This window comes from Nyctereutes procyonoides, unplaced genomic scaffold (genome assembly GCF_905146905.1).
Source record: "Nyctereutes procyonoides isolate TBG_1078 unplaced genomic scaffold, NYPRO_anot_genome, whole genome shotgun sequence".
NCBI lineage: Eukaryota > Metazoa > Chordata > Mammalia > Carnivora > Canidae > Nyctereutes > Nyctereutes procyonoides.
In genome coordinates this window covers 5,484,217-5,504,723 of record NW_026575049.1, presented here as the reverse complement: position 1 = coordinate 5,504,723, position 20,507 = coordinate 5,484,217, and the positions used below count along the sequence as shown (strand labels likewise).

At 43.2% G+C, this 20,507-nt stretch overlaps 1 protein-coding gene across 1 annotated transcript in view; it reads left to right on the top strand.

Moving 5' to 3' along the window:
- Positions 1 to 11,256: 11,256 nt before the first annotated feature.
- TAFA2 (TAFA chemokine like family member 2) overlaps positions 11,257 to 20,507 on the top strand; it is a 435,070-nt gene continuing 425,819 nt past the window's right edge. Inside the window, exon 1 of the mRNA XM_055328755.1 lies at positions 11,257 to 11,618. The gene's annotated coding sequence lies outside the window, so the exon portion shown is untranslated. The remainder of the gene's footprint in view (positions 11,619 to 20,507) is intronic.

Genomic DNA, 20,507 nt, shown 5'->3' with positions numbered 1-20,507 from the left:
CAGGATGGGTCAGGAATTGCTGGACTCCTTGAAAGAGTTTATGGAATTTTAAGGAAGTATATGCTTTCATTCGGTTCTCAATGACTGTCTGAAAAACGAAGAGGCCAAATGGTATTTACATGGTGGCAGTGGTGTCAGTTGGGAACTTGATTCAGCATCTTTGTGTTTAACAGCTTTTTAAAAGAATTTTTAAATCTTGGTACACAGGTCTGGGAGCCTAGTCTCCACTTTAATCATTGTTTCCATGGGATAGGGACAACTGGAATTCCAAATAACAGAATCTTGAAAAACATCTCATTTGTAAGTTGAAACTACCTATAGCTAGGATACAGAATAATTGAGTTTAAAGGATTTCAGTGGCTGATAAACATTATGCTTTAGCTTGGGTTATAACTTCCACAGTGCCAGACCATGTATGTTTACAAAACACTGTACCCTACATAGTGCTTAATAGCAACTTGTACTTTTAATAATTATTAAACAAATTGAACTTGCTTAAATTTCAAGTGAGCATCCTGAAAACTCAGCAGATTGTTCATAAACAGAAGGATTTTTCCCTCTTAATTCTAAATCATGGCTTTAGAACTATTCTATCCCTCCTTCCTAACACTTTTCTGACTGTACCCTTACCCAAATAAGGAGGGATTGAAAGCTGTGTGGTATATACCAGCAGCTGCCCAATCTAAATCTGGAAGAGAAAGACACACATGGCTTTCTGGATATGAATTGATTCAGGAAAAGGGGAAAAATTCTGGTCCCAAAACTTGCTGGGTTGCTGGTATAAATGCTACTAATACAGTTACTTCACACCTTTACTATAATCGTTTCCACCAAAGCAAACAAAATACATTATTTGTGGCCTCTGTTATATAAAATTTCCTGGTTGCATTAAAAAAGTCTAGAATATGAGGCAAATATTTCAAGTAGTAATAATTTGTTTGGGTTTATTTGGGGGCATCTTCTGGCACTCTAATATTAAGTTTTAATCTTCTGTAAATAATTTTTACCTTGGAATTTATATTTCTTGGACTAAATGAGGTGCATTTTTAATTTTTAAAAGAATGCAATAGTTAAGAAACTTACTGTATCAGCACAGTTGCAATTTATGTTTTTTCTCTCAAGGGTTGGAATACACCTTTGGTAATTTAGAATGCCAAATGAATAAAAAAGAAGGTGTTTCCAAATATTTCATTTGTATTAGTACTTTTTTGAAGGGATAGAACATATTACGATCTCAATTATCCTAACAGGCTTTTATTTTTTTTTTATTTTTTTTTTAAATTTTTTTAATTTTTATTTATTTATGATAGTCACAGAGAGAGAGAGAGAGGCAGAGACATAGGCAGAGGGAGAAGCAGGCTCCATGCACCGGGAGCTCGACGTGGGATTCGATCCCGGGTCTCCAGGATCGCGCCCTGGGTCAAAGGCAGGCGCCAAACCGCTGCGCCACCCAGGGATCCCCCTAACAGGCTTTTAAAGGAAAACAATTAGCTCTGCCAAGGAAAGGATTGATGTGTAGACAATGGTTATTAAGAAGAGAGTAGAGTGACTTTTCTCCAAAGATGTCAGAGGACTTTGGTAGGCTCAAGTATCATACCTTGCTAACTTGCAAAATGTCTAATGACAGCAGAGAGGAGTTTTCCTAGAGGATATTCTTGGAGAGTTTGAAACCTGATCATAAAGAGATGGAAATTCTTATTCAAAGCCACAAAAAATAGAGAAATAAGCATAGTGTGAAACAGAACACTGTGTGAAGCACCTCCTTGCAAAGGGCTTCTTGGAGAGGTTGTTGAAAATCCATAGGTGAGTACTGAATATTATTGATATGAGAACGAGATTTTGGGTTTGGGATAGTTTGAAGGCAAAGTTTTAGAATTAAAGAAAGACTGAGCACTTTGGAAAACTTCCTTTCCAATTCTATGCATTGATTTTAAGTACAGACGGCATCTCTCTCTACCCACTTTTTCTTGATTTGCACTGTGCCTTGAACCACAAAGGGACAATCATATTATGATCTTTAACAGTATTTGTTGTAAAGTTAGTTGTTAATAGTAAAGTTACTACTAATAAAGCACTTAACTTTGGGAAGTATTTTGAACTGAAAATTGGAAAAGTTATCCCTATATGTGTCCTTTTCACTCACTCGTATTAGCTATGCTTTGTCAGTGGGAGAGAAAGGACTTACAAGAAAGAAAACAAGAATTTTGAATAACCTTGATACATTTATGAGAATGCTTTCTATATCACATAAGGAAACTAATCAAAATATTGAGAGCTACTGGTCTGATCCATAGCCTTGTACACTTGTGCACTGTGTTGGGGCCAATACCCCAGTAGAGAGATAGGATGTCACAGTAGAGGTTGACCCAGAGAGTCCAAGCATAAATCCTGAATAATTATAAAAGAAGACCTGTTATCATTAAAAGTCTTTTTCTTATCGTACCCAGAGTTCTGTGACTATTTTTCTACTTTTAAAATCTAAAATAAACATATGCTCTATGTCCATTCTCTAAGATGCACTCGTCTTTGTCATTCATGTAACTGGATTAATGAGCTAATAACATCATTTTGTGGTAATGTCATCATTTCTGCTTTATTAGATTGCGCTCTCCAGAGGGCAGGTGCTGTCTATGTACAATAAAATGTGTAGTAAGTCCGCTTAGATGATGATGTTTTAATGTTAGTCCTAATGGATCCCTCACTGCATGTTGTTCACTTGCGTTTGTCATTACAACTTGGTGGAACTTGATTTCTATAGGTTTCCCATCAGTTGTCTAGCTGGAGATTTAGCTGAATACCTCTAATATTGGCAATTCCACTAATTCTTTGTGTGGCTCATTACACTGTCTAATTAACCTCTACATTAAAAAATGTGTGGAAAAAAACCCTGAATACAATGATTCTTATTTTTGACTGTTTCCTTAATACAATTAAATTTTATTATCTCACTTCTTGTTACTCCTTTATTCTTTGGCACAGGCACATCTTCACTTATGCTATTTAAATTTTTCATTTTAAAAAATTTGTCCTCTCAGTTTCATGCACATCTTTCTATTGTGGGAGTATCGTCTATATGATGAGTTTTACCATTCAAAGACTCTGGAATCTCTGTCATGATTTATTGTTTTTTGCTGCAAAGCAGACAGTATATACTCTCATGTTTGTCTAGAAACATTAGTACTTGCCTGCAGCTGCACTGTTTTGACACTGGGTGGCCAAAATGCACGGAGGAATTGAAACTCTAAAACTTTCCCATTTTGATTATGTTGGATGACAGAAATCACTCTTTATCATATAAAAATGGGAGGAACTTTGTACAGGAATCTGAAGAGAGTTTGCAGGGAGAGATTTCAGTGCTTAAGCTTGAGCTTTCCTGAAATAGTTAAATCAGAACAATACTTAGAGTGAAAAGTGCACTGGGCTAGGAACTGGGAGACGAGTTCTTGTTTATGTTCTAGAGTAGAAAAAATCTAATTACAACTCTGGCTGCCCTGACTTTTTAACTGAATTACTTGGGCAAGTTATCTAACCTCTGAGCCTTAGTTTATAAATCATAAAGTGAGATAATATCTCTTTTATAGAACTATTACGAGAAGAAAGAAAGAGATAAGTTAGTTTTCGTTCTTATTTTTGTTTGGCATCTTTGATTGTAAATTTATAAACATTACCCTCTACTTAGCTTCAGTTACAAATGGTCTTTATTGTGTGGCCAATCGGCTCAGTGGATTTCACTCCCCTTCTCCCAGTTCTCAGCCACATTCTGTGAATGAACAAAACTATCGCTTATGAATATCTATTTAGTCAGCAAATTTTAGAGGGATATGGGACTTTGAGCTAAAGGTTAGGAGGACCCATCCTCTTCAGTATGGCACTGACAAATCACTTTCATCTTGGTCTATACCTCCAGGATGTACCTTGCTCTATGAGGTCTTGGTTCCCTGCCAAAGTGAGAGTCTGTCTACTTCCACAACCTTCCATGGGGTAAGTAGGGAGAGGAAAGAGGGTAAAGAGAGAGTGAGAGGCCAAAAGCAATCTAATTAATCCAATAAACCAGGCAGGAAGAATGGGAATTAGAAGAAGTAGTAAATGCTGGTGATTACTATGAGCAGGAGGTTGTGTCACTCCTTCAGTGAAGACTGCAGGAGGACCAACTCTGGGTAACCCTTATGAGAATCTTCTGAAAGAAGATGAAATGAGGTAAAGTGGCTAAAGATCCTGCGCTTATTACCTCAAGCCAATGGAAATTTTTATTTCTGCTGGAGGAAGGGAACGGTTACATCCTCAGTTCTGATGATCCTACTCTCCAGTCTGTGCTGCTGAGACTGGTATGTTCAGTATACCATTAATTTCTCACCTATCTGGGATGGTGAGAATAATTCCTCCCCGTCCTATCCACGTGAGCTGTTCATAAATAGCCCTGTAGCTACTTCCTTGCTGCCTACCTAGTTCTAGAAATCATGAGATCTCAGACTACCATAATATTAATAGCTCCTTTCTAGGAGCAAGTAGTGTCTGTAAAATAGGGTTCTGGGGTTTTGTTTGATTTATTTATTTATTTATTTATTTATTTATTTATTTATTTATTTATTTATTTATTTATGCTGACTTATATTACAGCACTAAAACGTCCGAAAGGCCATTATTTATAAAACCTGCTCTTCAGCTCACTAATAAATGGGGTACAAACTGTGAAGTGCAATCAAGACAATGTTTTATTTTTCTTCTAATGCCTCGATGTCTCAGGCACAGCCTTTTGTGATGGTCACTTGATCCATAAAACTACTATGTATTTGACCTGTGGAGTAATAGATTTGCCTCTTGGCTACCAGATGATCCTTTTATTTTGGACTGTTATTCTTGGTCACTTCAGTCAGCCCCCCTACCTTTCGAATTTTTCAGGCAAGAAGCAGGCACTTCTCTATAAATTTAATATTGGCCCCTACTACTTGGAAACAAATGTTAGATTCTCCCAAGGGCTCTTTTTCTCTCTGGTGTCTGTGTCTCAGCAAGCATCCACGTAGGCAGAGACCAAGAAGGCGCATTTCACCTCATCCGTCTCTGTGGCCAACCTCAGTAGTCACAAAGGATGAGGATATCCATTCCCCAGAGACCTGGGCAAAATACGAGCACCTGAGTTGTCAGAGAAGGGCTTTTATTGGGCTCAGCATGAAGCTAATGTTGGGTTTCTTCCTTATCTACTCACCCTGGCAATGTGGGAAAAAAGTTTTTGTGCTTGTAACTTAAATGAGTTGATTAGAAAAAGCTAGGGCTTCTGGAGTCTAGAGCTATTTTTCTTTGATCTTTGATTGAGTGTAACATTGTGGAGGGGTGGAACCTTCGTGTACCCTAGGAACCACTGTAGTTCAGCTGTTAGAGCAAATTGGACTTCAGTTACCATGCTAAAAGGAGGCTGTGTTAAAGGGTGCATGGGAACAGCTGAATGTTGGAAATAGAAACAAGTGGGTGGGGCCCTGGAGGTCAGCAGGAGGAGATAGACCTTAAGGAGTGCATTTGAGATCTTGTCTCTGGTGATGTGTGTGTATGTGTGTGTGCAGCAATGAAGAAGGCTAATTTCATAGACTATGTCAATATTGCTCAAAATTTCCAGAAGTCACTTGAGCATGTAATATCTAGATGAATGTATTCATGTGATCAACAGGTTGGGAGTTTTAAGGCATTATTATCGAATATTAAAATAAATGTGGTCATAGGTTATTCCAAAAGCTTGTCAATTGAATATATTGGTTACTTATCCACCCGTCCATGCCTGCAGCTTTACTAGGTGAAACATAAATGTACTCCTGTGGGATAACGTGTCAGGCGTTTAGGAGCACATGGGAGAAACAGTTACTACAGTGGAAGGGATCTGCAGATGATTTCCTAGTGGAGAGAAGTCTGGTCCTGAGCTTTAATGAGTGAGTTGGAGTTAACTAGGTGAGATTGTTTACAGACGTGGTGGTGCCAAGGGTTTCAATCAGGCCCATGTGAGAAGTCATTTATGATAGGGATTTTTCATCTCAACTCTTTGGAACATGTTAAGAAATCAGGAAGTAAAAAAGTCTCTAAATAGCCAGAATAGATGACGTGAGGTTCATGCACCAACGATGAAATCGTTGAAATCATCACTGTCATGTAAAGGTTGCTAGTGATTTCTAGCTCAACAAGTCAGATTTTGTAATACTGATGATAAATCTGAATTGTAAATTAAAGCCTTGGGATTAATTGATTCAAAGGTTGCCCAGAAAGCAGATTAAATCTTGGAAAATTTGTGCTTTCTAGTGAGAAAGAATTACAGAGACATGTTCCATTGTACTGGTGAAAGTTTTTGGGACAGACTATCTGATAACGGGAGCAAATCTGGAGATTTGATGATCTGGACAAACTTGTAGTTCTTACGCAAGATTGGCGTCCTTTCCTCTGCACTGGGAATACTGTGCTTTCCACAAGGTCGGTCCACAAGATGCCTGGTGGATGAAGCTACCGTGCAAAATGTTGGCCTTCTGGGATAGCTATTGTATTAGATCGTAAAAGTGAAAACAAGTTCTTCCTCCCCCTGTGCCAGGTTCTTGAATGTGTTATTGTAGCTCTACCCAGGAGGAGATGGAGTCTTCTTTCCTCCCTTGGGTCTGGGCTGGCCTGATGAACTGCTTTGCCAAGGAGGCTGTGACAAAGATGATACAAGCTAAGACTTGGAAGGTGCTTCTCTGTTGCTGCTCTTAAAAGCCCGTGATTGCCACCCTAGGAAACAGCCAGGCGAGCCTGCTAGGTGGTAGGTACTCCCTGACACCCCAGCTTAGAGGCAGCTCATTGCCAGATGAGTGAGGCACGATCCTAACCAACTGACTACAGATACATGAGTCCAGAGGAACTGTCCAGCTGAGCCTAGTGGAGCTCAACCCAAATTGCTAATTCACAGAAATGTGAACTAAATAAATCTGTGTTCTTTAAGTCACTACATTTCTTTTCAGTTCTATACAGTTCTTTAAGTCACTACATTTTAAAGTGGTTTATTCTATTTGCCTACTTACTACATACAGGACAGTTTTCCTGCCTCGGTTCCTTCTCCTGCCATTCCATGGAGTAGTTCTCTTGCTTTATTTCCACGAGGTCCATCTGCTTATTTGATCTTTGGTGTCTCAATCACTGACCACAAAGTATTTAAAGAGTATTGATTGTGTGAGGCACTATGCTAGGCGATGGAGACTCTCAAAGTTAATACACACATTACACCGGATAGTATGGAATGGATTCTGGGCTTCTTTCTGTTCACCTAATTAGATGAAAACAGTTAAAAGATGAACATCATTGAAAAAGACAGAAATGAGGTGGTTAGCACCAAAGAGACAAGAGACAAGCAGGAATGAGTGGCTTGATTGTGACACTCCTCCTCACGTATTATCCACTAGGAATTAGAACTTTTTGTTCATTTGTTTTAATGCCCTAGAGCCGGGCAGAGTACTGAGGGGGAGCTGGTGCTCATTTTTCTTCTCTTCCCCATCATTTCTTTCTATTCCTATTAATGGACCCAATTCCTCAAGTAAGGCTTTTCCATATCCGGGTCCAAATGCTTTTTATTTTTCTGTAACACAGGAGACAGCGTATTTTCATGGTGGTGCTGGGGAGGGTAGAGAAAAATCAAAGCCCAGACCAAAGCCAACAGAAACCAAAAACAGGCTTCGGATTTAAGTAGATTTGGTTTGAAACTCAGCTCTGCCATTTGGTGACAGTGAAATCAAGTCTCAATTTAAAAAAATATGTAGGGTGAGGGTATATCCTCTATTTTATGGGATGTTGCAAGGCCTTGAGATAAAGATTCAGGCTAACATATTAAACCTCTGGCAGGAAGCTTGAAGTGTCCCCAAGTGATATTTTAGTGATCCCTCAGAACGTGAAGAGCTACACGCAGAGTTACGATCAGTGAAGTTCAGCATTCCAAGCAATTACTGTTTACTGCTTCCACAGAAGGAAGGGGGCAGTTTAAACAAATAGATAAGAGGCATCATCTCAAGATTTCTATTAATTGGGGAGGTATTTGCTATTTTGTCTTGGAGAGAAAACAAAAGATTTGGTTGTAAAGTCTAGGAGGTGCTGGGAATAGGAATACCTTGATCTAAAAATCATTAGGAATTATCTGGATACCAACAAAATGATACTGACAAAAGGATAAAAAATTCTGTTGTACTTTGTAATCAACGTATACATTTGTTCTCTTTTTTTCATATTTTTATTAAAAGACAAGTTTAATTAGGAAAATAGAGGTGAAAACATCATCCATTTTGTTAAAAATATGATAAAATTATAGATTTTCCTACCACCACACAGAGCTGATGAGTTAGAATCTAGAAGGATTATGATGTATGCTTTTTATTTCTTGGGGGAATGGAAGACCGATGTTCTAAAGTGATTCTGTAAACAGCTATTCCTCCCAGCACAGAGCCCCAGTTTCCAATGCTGTTTCTTTTTTTTTTTAATTTTTATTTATTTATGATAGTCACACACACACACAGAGAGAGAGAGAGAGAGAGGCAGAGACATAGGCAGAGGGAGAAGCAGGCCCCATGCACCGGGAGCCCGACGTGGGATTCGATCCCGGGTCTCCAGGATCGCGCCCTGGGCTAAAGGCAGGCGCTAAACCACTGCGCCACCCAGGGATCCCTCCAATGCTGTTTCTGCTTGGATTCCGTCCCACTACTTAACATAGCAGACACAGGATTATTATAAGATTGGCAATAAAACAGTGCCAGTTGTTTTAAAACAAAAACTTCACTCCCTTGGGAAAACAAGTCACCAGGTAAGAGCAATGAAATAAAAATCTTTGATACATGACACGAATCTTTTGAAAGTGAGCAATTGAGAGCACCTGAAATGATCGTCATGTGCTAGGCTGATTTAACTGTTAGAGGACAATCAGCAAAAATAATTAACCCCACATGATTTAGTTTTGGTTCCTTGTTAGTCTTAAGTGTTCTAAATTCTTTGCTTTCTTAAGTTCATACTAACTTAGGTTTATCAAGTTAAAGTAGAATCACTCCAAAAATTCAGAGTGAATGGTGGATTGGAAGGAGTTTAATCATGATGTGAGTATATATTTTATAACTGAAACATAGAGGAACATTCTGAAAGCAAATTTTCGAGTGGTTAAGTTCATAAAACCTAACTATTAAAGGTACTAATGGGACCTCACTTGAATGTCAACGAAGTAATAAGACGCTATAAAATCTGTGGTCCCTTTATTAAAACAACCACACCAACCCACATTACTTGATGCCTCTTAGATACAAAATGTTTGAATTACAAAGTATGTTAAGACAAAATCACTAACAAGTGAAACCTATATTCCATATTCGTTTGTGTACATGGTGACTAGTGTTACTTTTATTTTCCAGCTGGTGGAGAGAGTGTGTGACACCTAGTTTGGCAAAGGTTTCAGTGCATTGGAGCTACAAAGGCACAAAACTTTAGAGCTGGAAGGAACCGTAGTCACCTTGGAAATTATCAGTTGAATAAGAGGCAAAAAATATTGGCTTCAGAACACGACCTTTGAGATATCAAAGTTTGTAAGGGACTTGTGGCTCAGCATCCGATGTTTTTTTGCTTTAGATTTTCTTTTTCTAAATCTATTATTACTACTTGCGGGGACTTGTGGCTCGGCATCCAATGTTTTTTGCTTTGGATTTTCTTTTCTTTTTCTAAATCTATTACTACTTGTGGGGACTTGTGGCTCAGCATCCAATGTTTTTTGCTTTAGATTTTCTTTTCTTTTTCTAAATCTATTATTACTTGTGGGGACTTGTGGCTCAGCATCCAATGTTTTTTTGCTTTGGATTTTCTTTTCTTTTTTCTAAACCTATTATTACTACTTGTGTGTGTGTGTTTTATGATGCTCTAACATTACACTAAGGTTTGCTCATGACCACACTTGATGGAAGCGAGCCTAAGAAGACGGCTGGCGCAATACCGCCTAAACCAGCACCCAGTCTGACCAAACCCGTAAGGACACGACCTTGCGAGGGCCTCGCCATTAAGTTTCTGGGAACAGCAAGAGGTTCCTCTAGCGTGGACGCTGCTGACCTAGGGCCGTGCTGCGAAGTCTTCTCTCTGAGTCGGAAAGAGGTTGCGATCTGTAAAAACGCAGCCTTCTCTGCAAGCAGACGCTGGTTCCCTTTTTCTTAGGGGAAGAAGCTGGGGAGGCCTGCGAAGCTCCGCGCAGCTCCCTGCCCGGGCCGCCCTCTAGAGGGAGACAGAGTCCAGCCTTTGCGCCGCTGCCGCCCGCGCGCCGCCCGTCCCTCCGCCCGCGGGACCGCAGTTTGCTCCGCGCAGCAGCCGCGGCGGCGATCCCGGCGGCGGCTCCCGGCTCCGCTGTCCCATTTCCTGCTCGGCTCCGCCTGGAGTGGCCGGGCCCGCCGTCGCCGTCAGGGGCCCCCCGAGCTCCCGGGGCGCAGGGCTGGGCGGAGCGGGCGCGGGAGCGGGCGCGGGCCTGCCCTCTCGGGCACTTGCCGGGAGGACCCCCGCCGCCTCTTGGCACCGCAGCCCTGGGGGGACCGGCGGGGAGGGGCGCGGTGGCCGACCCGCCCGCTGGGCGCCCCCCCTCTCGCCCGGATTCGGTCCCGCCCCGAGCGAAGTGACCCGGCAACACCTGCTGGAGCTCGCAGCTGCTCGGGGGCGACGGACCCGCCTGCCCTGCGGCCCGCGATGCCCGGGGGCGCGGCGGGGGCGCTGCGTGGGGCTCGGCCCGCGGCGGGGCGCGGCGGCCGCGAGGGGCTGCGGCTGGCCCGGGGGCGCTGCTGAGGCTCCGGGCGCGCGCTGTGCGGGGCGCCCCGGGACCGGCCGCCAGGAGCGGGCGCCAGGGCGCCGGGCAGCGCGGGGCGGCGCGAGGAGCGCGGAGGAGCGAGGAGGAGCGCGGAGGACAGAGGAGCAGCGCGGAGGACAGAGGAGCAGCGCGGAGGACAGAGGAGGAGCGCGGAGGACAGAGGAGCAGCGCGGAGGACAGAGGAGCAGCGCGGAGGAGCGCGGAGCAGCAGGAGGAGCAGCGCGGGGTGTCTCCCCCCGCCGGCGGCCACAGACCCCCTGCAGCCGCTCGCGTGGGCGCCCCGGGAGCCGCGGGACACAGCCTGCTGCGCGGGGGGCCAGCCGAGCGCCCGACCGGCGGTGCGCGGAGCCCGGGAGCCCACCTGCGCGGGGCAAGTGCGCCCTCGGCCTTCAAGGCGGGCGCGTCGGACATGGACTAGGCGGGGCCGCGGGAGCGCCCGGTGGCCGGCAGTCGGGGGGCTGAGCGCGCCGGTGCTCGCCGCCGAGGACCCGCCGGGGCTGCGGGGCCGGGCTTCCCTCCGTCCGCACGGCTTCCCGCTGCGCACCCGGCCCCGCGTTCAGGGTGCTCCCGCCTGCATGGCGAGGGGTTCCTGAGCCGCCCGCGCCCGGAGCAGGGAGCGCGCGCACGCACGCCCCGGGCCGCACTCCCGCCCTCCGCGAGCTCGCAGCCCCGGACGCGGGCTCCTGTGCCCTGAGCGGCGGCGGCCGGGCGTCTCGGGAGCGATGCCAGGGCGGTGAGGCAGGCGCCGGCCCGCGGGAGCTGCAGGAGCGTCGCTAGGTGTTGCCGCCACCGGGAAGCCGGGCTGCAGGTAGGTGCGAGCCGGGGGCGCGGGGTGCCGGCAGGTGCAGGGGGTCGGAGCCGGGGTGCCGGGGAGGCGCGGGGTGCCGGCAGGTGCAGGGGGTCGGAGCCGGGGTGCCGGGGAGGCGCGCGGTGCCGGCAGGTGCAGGGGGTCGGAGCCGGGATGCCGGGGAGGCGCGCGGTGCCGGCAGGTGCAGGGGGTCGGAGCCGGGGTGCCGGGGAGGCGCGCGGTGCCGGCAGGTGCAGGCAGGGTCGGAGGCGCGGGGCGCCCGGCAGATGCCGGCAGGTGTCCTCGGGGCGCTCAGGGGCGGGGCGGGGGTCGGAGCCGGGTGGCCGCGGGCTCCGGCCGGGTCCCCCCGGGACCCCCTCCAGCCCCCACTTTCCGTCCACTTTCGAGGAGTTGCTTGCAGGCTGCGCGCCCCGGGCTCCGCACCTCCCCGCCCCGCCGGCCCGGGCAGGGTCCTCCGGGGCAGCTCCGAGCCGCCTGCCTGACCGGCCCCTCGGGTCGGGGAACGGACGCTTCACGACTGAATGAGCCAAGTCCGCTTAGGGAAGGGCCCTACAGGGGAGCGTTAGGGAAAGGATGGTCCTGCCAACCGCGTTCAGAGGAAGAACCGCTTCGAGGAACGAAGGGTGGTGCATTGGCGGGGTTTGTGCTCCCCCCCTTCCTGCGAGGTGCCCCGCGGCGCCTGCCCCCTTGCAGGCCCCCTTGCAGCCCGAGGGCAGGTTGCTGCCTACAGGGGGCTCCTGCAGCTCCCGGGCTGCCCCTGCCAGTGGGGAACGTGTTGTTTCCAGAAACTGCCTTTGCAAAGGAAAGTTTGACGTCCGCCGGCCTGTGTCTCCTGCAACTGCAGGCGGAGCCCCCTGGTCTCTGCTCGCAAGGGACGAACCCCGGGCGCCTGCGGAGCTCGCGGCGGGCGCGACGCCCCCGGTTCGGGTCCCGCGCCCTGACGGCGTGTGAGCCGCCACGGCTGGCCGCGCGCCTTCCCCGAGTGCCGGCTGGCGCTGCTTGTGGCCATCAGGAAAGGAAGGCGGGGGGGGGGGGGGGGGGAAGAAACCTTCGTTTTGTGAGTGTTTAAATCCCTTCTTGAATTTTGCAAGGACGATTTTTGAAAAAGCAAAAGCCCCATATGCCACCTTTCCTCCGAGAAGGGACCCCCAAAGCGGTGGGTGTGTAAGGGCCCTTCACCCAGCACGGGATGGATTGCGAGGACTATTGACTGCGTGATAATGATCTGGTTCCCGTCTTCCCGACTAGACTGTTGGAGACATCAATAATCAGACTTATCAATTAACACTTTAAAACTGCTCTATTAGGCGATGTAAGTTAAGACAAATGAGTAATTTAAGATTTTTGTGTCAAGGTGCTAAATGGCAATAACTGGCGAAGGAGATTAGAAACACCTTTACAGCCCTTAAAAAAAAAAACAGCATTAAGATGCTTTGTATTTATTCCAGCCTTTCCGTGTGTGCACATGTATTCGCAGACGGCTGAGCATTTTACACTTTCAAATTTGGTACCTAACGGCCTTAAAAATGATCAGAGGCATTTTTCGGCTTTCCTACTTTATCTGCTCAGGATCTCATCCAGAGTCGGTTGTTTGCATGGACCTTTTTAGAGTCCTAATTTTTAAAGCCATCAGTAGCCATTGAAAGGCCATCAGTAACCACACTGGAGTTCAATTTTATTTTAATTTTCGGTGGAAAAAAACTGGGTCACATCATTTGTACATATAATGCTATGAGAACAGGGTCACTACCAACTGCATGCTTAGGCACAGTGACTGTTAAGAGGAAGAATGCAGTTTTAGTGTGTGGTTTTTTTTAGATGATGCATTTTTTTGAGACTAAAATCTTGATTCTTTTCTTGCCTTTAATGAAATTGTGTAGTTGAGGATTCTTGAACTTATTTATATATGCTGCTATGATGTTTCTTAAAGAAGATTCAAAAAGCACCTATAATGCTACAAGTTGTGCCCAAGGGGAATCTAAGCTTTCTGAATATGTGTGATTTTTGAATTGGAAAAATGTTAGTGATTTTAACAATGATAAATTGGAGAATGCAGATTCATTGAAATGCCCATGGATCTGTGACAAAAAAAAAAGATACATATTGCTTAGAGAATGCATTATAGTATTTACTAACCACTAGGTTACAAGATGTGATGACACAGCGGTAAAAAGATCTGTTTTTAGACATGGCCACTTTTCCTTTTTAAAAATTTATAAAGTATTGAAACTTAGAGGTGATAAAAGATTTTATAAAAATTATTATGTATGAATATTATCAAAATGTTTTGGTGGTCCCGGATCCAGTCTCTTCAAGATCACATCTTAATGATGATCTTTTTTGTAAAATGCTTTTTTTTTTTTTTTTTTAATTTTTTTTTTTTTTATTTATTTATGATAGTCACACAGAATGAGAGAGAGAGGCAGAGACACAGGCAGAGGGAGAAGCAGGCTCCATGCACCGGGAGCCCGACGTGGGATTCGATCCCGGGTCTCCAGGATCGTGCCCTGGGCCAAAGGCAGGCGCCAAACCGCTGCGCCACCCAGGGATCCCTGTAAAATGCTTTTGAATATTGAAATGTTGAAAGTGCATTTTGGGGTTGATGTAGCCTAATTGCCGGTATGGATTACCCTATACACATAGGGGACGATGTGCCTCTTCCAGGCATCATCATGGGCCGTAGTAAAAGGTATTATTGGAGTCTGCTGAAGTTCAGCTGTGGCTGCAAACTGATGATCATTCGACTATCTGATGTGTATCCCAAACTAGGAATGTTCCAAAGTGTCATCAGCTACTTCTAATAGATTTGAGAAGATGAAACAACCAGAGTGCCAACAGTTCAGTGCCCCCGCTTTTACTTCTCCAGTATTTTATTAGGGATGCCTCATTAAGTCGTATTATTCTGCAGCTGTTTTGTTCATTGAAGATTCAAGTAAAAATAAGGAACTTGACTGTGGAGTGCAGTTCTGTTTTCTTGGTGCAAAACCCCAGGCTGAAGTAAAATAGGCCTGGAAGGTAGTCCCCTGTGATCTATACCTGACATTTACAAATGCAATTCATCAACCTGTCATTAGTGGGGCTCCATCAAAACAAAGAAGACATGCATTAACACAGGCTGCTGCTAGATACCAAGGCCAGACTAGCTAAACCAACTTCATATCTGGTCTACATACTTGTACAGTATTTGACATGATTTATCTTGCTTACAAACCATTGTTTTTTTTTTAATGCTGTGTAATATGGTGCATTTGCCATTTTGTTCCAAAATTCTTTGGTTAACTTTATTTTAAACTCCTTGAAGCATATTGAATGATACCACCGGAAGAACGGGAATCATTTCACAAGGGAGTTACCGTAAGTCTTTTTAGGCAAAAGTTTTACCTTCGATTTGGAGCATAGTCTGAAACAGGGGAAGATGGAAAGGTGGGCGCAGCCCTCAGAATTAGAAGTTAGTTTTTATTTCTTAGTTGTCATTGGCCACTGCTTTGTTTGGTCATTTTTAGAAAGTCTGATTCTATCCATTTGGCACAGTGATTCGGGTGTCCTTGTCAATGAAATATAACTGATAATGCTTGTTTCTACTTATTTTTAACAGAAATTTAACAGAGTTGGCATGTGAAGAAAAGTATTTAAATCTATATCACTGTATTATCTATCTCATCTTTATAGCTCTCTTTCTCTATCCAGATGCATATGTATATGTGCATTTAATGGCATCCGTGTAAAATACTGGTTTTGTGTGGAAGAGGAAAGAATGACTTTCAACAAAGTCTGCATTTTATGCTTTTTTTACATGATTTGACTTACAATGCAACTGAATCTAAGGTTTAACAAGGTCATTTATGATTCAGTTTTACTGCTTGAACCAATGTTGCATGTAGTGTATTTTTCTCTTTAGTTTTTCTTTTGGAGATATTCTCGTGAGGTTACAAATGCAAAAAAAAAAAGTCATCTTTGTCATTTATGTAAAGGTGCTTGGGATGTGTTTATTGACCCTGTGACTGGGAATTTCAACACATTTAAAAGACTGAATATATTTGTATGCCATCTCTATTAAATATGCGCCTCCACAGTTAAACCAGGCATTACATTAGAGTATACTACTCTGATTTACAAATGGTATCTGTAAATTTTCCAGAAAAAATTTCCTTTGCTCTTGTTTTCCGTGTGCTATGTAAAACCTGGAGAGTGCACAGTTATCTTTTAATGAACGCAAGGTTAGTTTCACTAAATATTTTTGTTTTTTTTCTTTTTTTTAATTTTCTTGCTGTTATGCACTATTGATACACTCCAAATTTGTTAGATTTCCCAAACCCACCCACTTCCAAAGTGTATGCCACGTGTATATGTTGCATTTCATCCTGTGCTGTGATAGGCAAGCTAGTCACTGGAATCCGTGAAATTCTGGCCTATTTAGGCAATTGATTGATATTGCTTTTGGAAAAAGAGAAGACTTTCAGGTTACTTTTTGATTCAGATGAAAACAATGTGTAAGCTATCAGGAGAATATTCCATCTTGTTCACAGTGATCCATATGGGGAATGAGATAGATATAACTGAGGAATCAGATACTATATGCTCATGTTAGATAAAGCTCTTTAATCACTTCAGTTTCCTAAATTATTCCATAGGAGCTGTAAATAATTGTCTTATGATTTCCCTTGAAGGGCCAGTAAGCAAAGGTACATCTCCCTTTCTTTTAGCACAAGCTCAATTAATACAATTTATATTGTTTAATACAGTAAATTTTGAAATTCTTCAGAGTCGTTGGTTAATGTGATAATGTAGTCTTAGTAGTTATGGTGGCGGGCTGAATTTAGTACTTTGACCAAGTGAGGATAGGTGGACAACAAATTTCCTTTGCTCTTGTATTTCCGTGTGCTATGTAAAACCTGGAGAGTGCGCAGTTATCTTTTAATGAATGCAAGGTTAGTTTCACTAAATATTTTTGTTTTTCTCTTTTTTCCTTGCTGCTATGCACTAGTTCCTGTATAATTGCATGCATGTGAATGGGCAACTGTGTTGACCTTTAAAGGTCATGCAAAAATTTTAAAGCTTTCAATTTACAGAGTTAATTGCCTATGGCCTCCTGTTGCTGCATATGGAGCTTTCTGCTGAGTTTAATAATACAGAATAACACTGTGGTTTTCTGTGGTGGATTATGCAGCTTTGATAAGGAAAGTTATGGAAGTATGGGTATAGTAGGCAGTATGATAGAAGATTTTTGGAAAAGTGTATTTGTGCTTTGCAATCAAAATTTTCAAGTCTGAATGGCGTGGGCTTTGAGGAGACAGATTCTTTCTGGAGCAAAAAACCACCCAGAATTATTACCTATATGTAAAAAACTAGGCCCTGGTTTTATTTCATTTTGGATGTTTTTCTCCCTAACACCCTTCTTTGCGATTCCACTGAGAATTGTATTTAAACATTGGAGGAATTAAATATGCTTGCTCTCCTATGAAAAAGCCAATGGGAAGAAAAGCAGGGTGAGTTATTTGTCCCAGTCGTTTTCCTGTCTTCATATTCTTCATCTTTACAGAGTAAGTAAAAGCAGGCAACTGAGAAAGGGTTATTTGGTCTTGGGAATCGTAATGACAAAAGTTGAGCCGAGTAATAGAACCCAGAGACTTTTGTTAGACTATATTCTTCCGGAGGGCAGGCCTTCTGCAGCTCTAAAATTTGGTCTGCTTGAACAGTGGAGCTTTATATACTGATGAAGTGAATTTGTGATGACTCAGATGAGTCAAGAATTGAGAAATGGCCAATTCAGATCATTTGAGAAAAGCAACGTGTACACTTACATTTATTTCTTATTTGTATTAAGTTTATGGGCTGTTCCAAATGTATGTAAGGTGGAAGAAACTGGTTAATGTTACCATTTCCTTCTTAGTTTAGTTCTACCTTTTTTTTTTTTATAGATGTCTGGTGAATAGCACACTCATATTTGTTGGTTCTGGAGAAATGTGGTAAATTCCTTCTTAGAATGGCTGTTAGACATGGATAGCAGTGACCTTGTCTTTATTTGTATTTTCTACAGAAAGTTGTGTTGAATCGAATGAAACAGCTCTAACTTTAGTTCTTCTCTCTTATGGTATATAATGAGAAAGGAGGTAGATGATCCACCTTTCAGTCAGGCAATCCAAAGTCCAGCAGGAGAGTGGAAGGGCATTGTAATCTCATACTCCATAAAGCGAGCCCCACTTGGGGCAGCTTTAAGTTCAAGGAAAATTTCTAGCAATTTTTTTTTTTAGCTTTAGTTCTTGAAACCTTCTATCATAGTAGTTTCCTGCTAAGTACATGTATTTAGCTTTATTGCAAACTCCTTTTAGATTGATTATTAGTCTGTTTATAGCTATACCAGAATTGGGTCAAAATTTAGCCTTTGCTATTTGAAGATATATTTGCTCATCATATCATTTATTGAGTGGTTAAAATTCATTGGCTTGCACTTTGGTTAGCAGATATATTTTGAAAATGACTATTATAAAACCAACGTGGGGCGGTGGTGAGAGCTCTGGAGATGCTTCTCTAGCTCTACAAAATGGTTAATAATAAATAGCCTGTAACCACAAGAAAATCACTTCATTTCTCTGTGACTCAGTTTCTCAGCAAGGTATTTTTTCAGTCAAGTTTTCAAGACTATTAAAAATGTCATTTTTCCTGCATGTCCAAGAATCATGGCATGGGAGATACAATAGTATTACAGGACATACCTTCCAGTTAGGAAGTCTGACATCTAGCACATAGTTGCTGGCACACCGGTTAATGTTCCATAAATGCTTTTCAGTGAGTGATCTGTGACAGTTGTCCAGCTTTATAAGATTGGGATGATGATGATTATGGTGATGACCAGAGACTCTAGAATTTAATCTGATGAAATCCCATAATTCAGTGTAGCCATTTTGCCAAGTTTATATGATGCTGTTTTGCTGTGAAACAAGTTGTGAGAGAGTCTTAGGCTTGTGAGGGTTATATGTCTTCTCTCTGCCGCCAGTTTTCATAGTCCTTGAAATAAAAAGGTTTTTTTTTTGATGAACCCAAATAGAGCTAGGCTAGCAAATGAATAATCTTCATATGCTTATTGGTAATTAATGACAGGCATTCAAAATCTGTGTATGAATTTTTGAGAAGTTATAATTCTGGGGAAAGTTCCTTCATTTATTAAGTATTTATTGAGCACCCTCGGGGGATGGATCAGTAAACAAAAAAGATAAAGGTACTTGCCCTCATAGAATATGCCATTACAGTATATTCAAGTTTTGAAATGAATCTGTGAGGAATGATTCAACGATGTATTTTCCTGTGTCTGCTCTTGCTATTAATTCTAGTTTATAACTGTGAAATACCATTCTGAAAAGAAATAGTTAAAATAACTGAAATGTCCCAATTGGAATGAGTTGTGTAGAAAAATATCATAGTATTTAAGGTGAGGTACTACATAATTCGACGGATTGATTCTATCTGGCTCATGAGGTCTGTGATTGAACTGAGGATGGTATAAGCCATAGGCCCTTTTTCTAAATTACACATATGAAAGAATAAATTCAAGAGATTGAATGACTTGAGATCCATAAACGGATCAAAAATTCAAAAACCTATAGAGATCAGCCTGGGAATGTGAATGAGTGAAGCCAACCAAGTGGAAGGTAACAAATGACAACTGACAGCATCAGCTATAGTGTTGGGGAGACTGTAGGGAGTGGTGGAAGTTCTGGTCAACATCTGAGTGGGACAGCTGAGCCTTGACTTCATTAGTTTCTACGCTGGAATGTGGATCTCGTGTTGCCAGGTTTTATGATTTGTAGGAGAGAATTAGATTTGTTGGTATTTTTTTTTTAAAGGATTTATTTATTCATAAGAAACACAGAAAGAGAGGCAGAGACATAGGCCGAAGGAGAAGCTGACTCCCTGCAGGGAGTCCAATGTGGGACTCGATCCCGGGCTCTGGGATTTTGACCTGAGGGGGAAGGTAGACGCCCAACCGCTGAGCCACGCATGCCTCCCAGATGTGTAGATATTTAAAATGTGAAAGTTCCAGATTTATAAATGATGGGAATGAATTCAAATTTGAAATATTGTGTGGGCCAACAGGCGTATCTGCAGACCACACGCAGGCTAAGGGGCATGAATGTGTCACTGTTGGCAGATGGATGTGTGAGGGCAGCTAGTTAGGGAGATACAGATACACCTGCCCTTTTGCCATTTCTATCCATACTCCTTCAGTCCCACTTGCTTTGGAGCCAGGGTGGTTCCCAGTTAAGGGCTCAGCTGGAGGAGCTGAATGATAATGAGGAACGGTTCATTCTCACCTCGGCATTTAGTTTGCTTTCTTCCTTTTGACTCAATGGACAGTTGATGCTGAGGTCGCCTTGAGGTTGGTAGTGTCTTGGACCCCTTAAGGGATGTGCTGGGAACACAGAAGCTTAAATTGATGCCAGGTATGTGGAATGGGCTCTAGAGTTCTGTAATGCCTTCTATTAGGTTAGTGCTTGTTAGACTTGTATTGCGCACAAATCATCTGGGAGAAATGTGCTAAAATGCAGGTTCGGGGCCTGAGATTGTGCATTTCTAACGAGCTCCCCTGTGAAGCTGTTGGCCCATGGACTACAGTGTGAATCGCAAGGCTCTAGAGAGCCCCTTCACCACTGGAATTTCATTCCATGCATGTAGCAAGGTGGGAGGCCTCCTACCCTTACTTCTCTGACAAGCTTTCCCTGTAGTAAGCAGCCTAAATCTGGCCACTGACTTGAAACACTTGCCTCAAAGGTTTTCTAATCTGAGCGTGGAATTAATAAGCATTTGCTTCATTTAGTAGTCTTCCATTTAAAGAATATATTTTACCCCAAAGAATGAATCAGAAATGGTCAGTTTTCACATACTAATGCAAGT